This window comes from Dama dama, chromosome 15 (assembly GCF_033118175.1).
Source record: "Dama dama isolate Ldn47 chromosome 15, ASM3311817v1, whole genome shotgun sequence".
NCBI lineage: Eukaryota > Metazoa > Chordata > Mammalia > Artiodactyla > Cervidae > Dama > Dama dama.
In genome coordinates, this window is record NC_083695.1 from 56,034,743 (window position 1) to 56,040,742 (window position 6,000).

Below are 6,000 nucleotides of genomic sequence, written 5' to 3' on the forward strand. Positions count from 1 at the left end.
CTAGCTTCATGTATTCTTTTAATTAATGTTTAAAAAACCACAGAGATACAGATACTGAATAACAAAATGGAAAAAAGATGACTTCTAAACAAAAGAGATGAGATGAATCTTACAGAGGATATGACTGAAGCTGAAACAACTGAAAGCAACATAGCTTAAAAAAGCTAAGAACTGTTTTCATTAACATGACTGTATTCTAGGAAATTCTTGCCCCAGAAAATAAAATTATAAATAATTTTTTTGCTTGTTTTAAGAATGTCCTGAAAATCTATAGATCTGAACAAAAGACTACGCACACAGCCTTCATCAGTGTAAATAGCTCCCTTTCCAGAACAAGAGATCACTCAGATGACTGTTCAAATGGCTTTACCCTTCAAGTATGGCTTCATAATCCTTGCCTCACCTTATCAACAATCCTACCATTTGCCTATCCTGAAGTTTGCCCTATCCAATCAGACCCACTACCTCACACTGAAAGATATACTCTAAAATTAGTCAAGAGGATAAAAAATATCCACTTTGGCAGATACTTTGAACTGAAGTCACTTACATAGCAAAGGGCACTTGCAGATGTAATTAAGGTTACAGAGCTGGGGAAATTACCCTGGATTTTATTGGTGGGTCCAATCTTATTACAGGTGTCCTCTGTTTGCGGTCAGAGGGAGATGTAAAAATTGAAGTAGGGTCAAGAGAAATTCAACTTTGATGGCTTTAGAAACAGAGGAGGGACTTCCCTGGTGGTTCGGTGGTTAAGACTTCATCTTTCAACGCAAGGGGTGTGGGTTTGATCTCTGGTCAGGGAGCTAAGATTCCACATGCCTCTGGGCCAAAAAACCAAAACATAAAGCGGAAGCAATACTGCACCAAATTCAATAAAGGCTTTAAAAGTACTCCAAATTAAAAAAAAAAAAATCTAAAAAAAAAGAGGCAGAGGGAAGAGACCATGAGCCAAGAAATGTGGGCAATATCTAGAAGCTAGAAACACTGGGGAAACAGATTCTTCCTTAAATCCCCCAGAAAGAAACACAACTCTGCCAACACCTTGCTTTTAGTTCAGTGAGGACCATGTTTGACCTCTAACCTATACAACTATAAAATAATAAATTTGTGAATTTTTTTAGCTACTAAATTTGTGGTGATTTGTTATAGAAGCATAGAAAACATACACGGTACGATATAAAAGTTCATCATTTTTGTGTATGGATGTCCAATAGAACCAGTGGCACCATTTGTTAAGACTATGCCTTCCCTATTGCTTTATATATTTGTTGAAAATCAATTGATCTCATATATATGCCTATTTCTGGACTCTTCTTTACATTTCATTAATCTACATATGTATATATGTATAGTGTATTATATGTATATGTATAGTATTATAATATTAGCATTGAAATATATATTAAGGATTTTTCTACTTCTTAGAATTAACACAAGCTAGGCATAATCTATTCTATTCATCTTTTTATATTACAACTATCATTTTTATACTTTGTATAAATTTTCCTTTGGGGTATCACTAGAAACTCATGGTCTTTTAAAAATTCAGTGAGCTCTAATTTAACATGATTATTATAATTTCTTATTATCAAATTGACTCAGCTTGGTCAAGGGAACATCCTTAAACTGGCCTGGTTTGCTTGTTTAGAGTTCCCTTTAATGATCCCAAGAACATCCTGACTTTCTTTAAAAAAAAATTATTTTTTTGGATGTTTTCCAATTTTTTCCTGATGCAGGACATGACATTAACTATCCTCAAAAACCTCAGTTTCCTCTAGAAGAGAATGACATTAGAGGTCAAAGTATGGGTCCAGAGGTGGATTTTATAAGCATGGTAGTAAGCAAAAGTGCTTCTACTGTGGTTGCACTGGACTGCCACAGTAAAGATTGCTTTTTATGGCTCACATTGGTAGTTTCAGTTTAACACATTCTGTCATTGTACTTTACTTATTGTTGTATGGTTCCATCAATCACTAAGACTTTCCTCACATTGGCACTTCTAACAAAACAAAACAAAATAAAAGCCAGAAGTAGGATATCATTTTTCATCTTATACACTGGAGATTAAGAAGATCGATAATGCTCAGTATAGGCCAGAGGGAAGGGAAACAAGACATTCCCATCAACTGTTGCTGGTAGTGTAAACCAGTATTACATTTTTAAAGAACAAGTTGGTAACATCTGATGAAATACTTGTTGACTTAGAAATTCCATTTTTACAAATTGTTCTTACATATAAACTCATATACAAGTACATATGATTATTGCAACATTGCTTGACATAGTATATAACAGGAAACCATCTAATGTCATCATGAGCTGCTGCTAAGTCACTTCAGTCGTGTCCGACTCTTTGCGACCCCATAGACGGGCAGCCCACCAGGCTCCCCCGTCCCTGGGATTCTCCAGGCAAGAACACTGGAGTGGGTTGCCATTTCCTTCTCCAATGCATGAAAGTGAAAATGAAGTCGCTCAGTCGTGTTCAGCTCTTAGCAACCTCATGGACTGCAGCCTACCACGCTCCTCCGTCCATGGGATTTTCCAGGCAAAAGTACTGGAGTGGGGTGCCATTGCCTTCTCCAACTCATTAAATAAATTATTATGGTACAGCCATAAGATAAAATGCTATGGAACCACTAAAAAAAATGCATTCCCATGGGAAAATGCCTAAGACCCATTTTTGGGTGAAAAAGTAACCTAAAGAAAAGTTAGTTTAGTTTGATCCTCTGTGTGTGTCTGTGTACATATACACATATATACACATATGGATCATATAGATATATGTTTGCACTCTAATAGCAAATGTCAGGATATATAAGAAACAATGGTTTTACCTTTGGAAATCTGAATAGGGATGATCAGAGACAGCAAGACTTTTACTCCCTATTTCATAATCTTTTATACTAATATTACATTTTAAAAATACTGTCAAATTAAAACAGGGGATAGAAAAGAAGGTTGTGATTACAGTGTACCAACTTTCTAACAAAGAATTAGCTATTGAAATATGCTTTGGAATCTTATTAAGCCTAGGTTGAAACATGAAGAACTATGACATTTATTTACTGGAGATGGAATCCATGGGAAAGAGCTATGATGGGAGAGCTTATATCATCACTGGCATGTGGAATAGCAAAGCACCAGTATTTCGGCACTTAATGAAGAAACTCCAAAAGATAAACGAGTATATATGACTGTGGCAAAGGATATGGCAGTCATAGAGGCAGTGGAGGCTATCTATTTTCAGCTGAGACAGCTGTACATGTGTACCCTGCAAAAGAGTGTTTGTGGCATTTCAGGAGAAACCCTTTTACTTCTTCACAAGGTTGAAACAACCTGAGGGAAAAAGCCATACCAATGCAGGAAATACATGAGGTGCTCAGTCGACAGTGCAAATCTGAGAAGGAGGAACCAATCACTCCTGTTAGTGGATAGGGTGTCACCGCAGGAGGATGAAGCAAAAGAGGTGATAATGAACTCTCAAGTGTAACAGGTGGTGTGTCTAAGTGCTGTCCTGAGATGATCCTATATTCTTGGGGAGAATTGTTACGAAGATGGCACAATAACCTTGGTGCACGACAGAAAGGGCTATCTGCTGTGGGAAAGAATGGTGTTCCTGAAGCACTGAAGGAAGAGGTAATGATTAGCAGGCTGTCATGACAACCAGGCAATGCTGGATAGATATCAATTTCTTATCACAATGAAGTAAGCCCAGGAGAGTGATATTCATCACACATTTCCTGCATATAATTAAAGATACCAGAGGACATGACCACGAATTGCTCTACAAGATCTGCAAGGCCTACTCTATGATGAAGACATCCATCAAGAACAGTTTTTTCTTGCTGCTGTATCACTGCTGCATATGCCAGAGGAATGGTATTCTCTGTTTTGGTGAAAATCAGGAATGAATATTTATGAGACTTCTGCAAAAACAGCTTTGAAGACCATTACTGCAAATTCTTTCGGTTAGAGAGACTAATGCAAGGACAGTCACTGGACCTGCACAACTTTTCTGATCTGAACCTGGAAGCTCATATGTATGAACCCCAGTGGTTTCTCACTCCTTTCACTGTCTAGTTCCCACTCTGCATGGTCTTCCACATCACTGACTTACTGCTTTGTGAAGGACTGAACATAATCTTTCATGCAGCCTTGGCTCTCCTAAAGACCTCAAAGGGAGATTTTCTGCAAGCTTAATTTGAAGGTACTTAAAAGTTCTTCAGAGCTCAGCTTTCTAGAGTTAATCAGAGATGGCAGAGTAGGAGGGAGGCTCAAGAAGAGGGAATACATGTACACATATAGCTGATTCACATTGTTGGACAGCAGAAACTAATACAACACTGTAAAGCAATAATTCTTCAACTATTAAAAAAATCAAGTTATTCAGAGATACAAGGCAGAGGAAAATGTAAGAAGGTTAATGGAGCAGGCTTGCGAGATTAAGGTATCAACCAACTAAGAAACTGAGGGAAAAAGAGAAAGAATATCAGACAATGTGAGAGTCATCTGCAACAGGAAGACCCAGTGGATCTATAGTTTGTATATTTGCAGGTAACTCTCCTCCTGGGTTTATACAAGTAATCTTCATAAGCTGAGAGAAAGGGAGGGAAAAGGAAAGAAAGTGGCTATCAACCACCTTCAAAAAATGAGAAAAAAGGAAAATGACAAAGTACTGTTTTAGCTGTGCATGGTCACATCCTAATCTACTTTATTCTTTTCTTTCATAGTGTATTATATCCTTCAAGATCCCAAAGAAAAGCAATGATTTAGTCAAATATTTGGTTAGATATAGTAACTAGTTATATTTGTTCAACTTTATCACTAGTAGTGTCAAGTTGAGAGCACTCTAAATGTCCAATACTTAAATTTTAAAGCAACTTAAAATGTTCATTACCTCATACCAAGCTTCACGTTTACAAGATGCATAAAAGTTATAAATGTCTGTAGTACTTGGAAACATTTAGTGTTGATCAATTTGCAAGAGTTTTTAAACAATTTAAAGAACATTGCCAAACAAGCAGAGTGTGCCTGATGGACTAAAAACGAATTAGAAAGAAAAAAACTGAAATGGTAGAAAAAAATTTTAATACATTCTTTTTGTTGTTACTTTTCTTATGTGTACTTTTCTTCATATATTATGAAAGCAAGGCATAACATTACAATAGAAAGCAAAAAGAATATAATGTGCTCCCTAATTCTGTCTATCCACAGATATTAATAGTAGAATTTAACAATGTGGTAGAGCTGTGTTCCTAAACACACACTTTTCTTTCCTCTGAACACAACCATCTTTCATCCTAAGGAGCCCTGTCATTCCTGTCACCAGAGTCTTAATGCTATGAGTTTTTAAACCTGAAAGAGGAAAAGGAAGGCTGAAGGATCCAAAAGGAGCATAATATAAAGAGGCAAAATGACTGAAATGAAACTTCATACTTCACAATTTTGCTTTGGATTAATTCTGAGGCCTAAAAACTACCACATAGCTACTCAATAACTGTCAAATAAACAAATACGTCAACAAGCAAAATCAGTTTAATACATATCTATTAATATTTAATGTTCAATTTCTCATAAGAATGTTATTTCTATCTTCAAGATAAAAATTCAAAACAGTTTTCAGCTCCTGACATATTTATCTTGGGCCTGACACTGTCCCTTTCTGTTTCGACTCTGTTGTATCACCATACCTGAACCAACCACTCTGAGGTAACTAGCACGTTATCACTTTACACTTTCCTCACTTTCTTTATCCTGTCACAGACATGAATATTTTGTTTAATCCTATGTACTTCAGTTGTTGCTCATGTGAAGAATAGATGTCACTGGGATTTGGTTTGAGGGCAGAAATTCTATCACAGTAATTGGCCCAAACATTAATAATCTAGAAATGCCTTAAAAAAAACAAAGCAGCCATTCCTCATCTATATCCCAAATATCACATGTTTTTATATAGTCTCCTTAAAATTTTTAAACTTCTTTAAAAATACTTTATTATAT

At 36.2% G+C, this 6,000-nt stretch overlaps 1 pseudogene; it reads left to right on the forward strand.

The window, feature by feature from the left end:
• The first annotated feature begins 3,080 nt into the window (after nucleotides 1-3,080).
• On the forward strand, nucleotides 3,081-4,539 carry LOC133069876 (rab GTPase-activating protein 1-like; annotated as a pseudogene).
• Nucleotides 4,540-6,000: the final 1,461 nt, after the last annotated feature.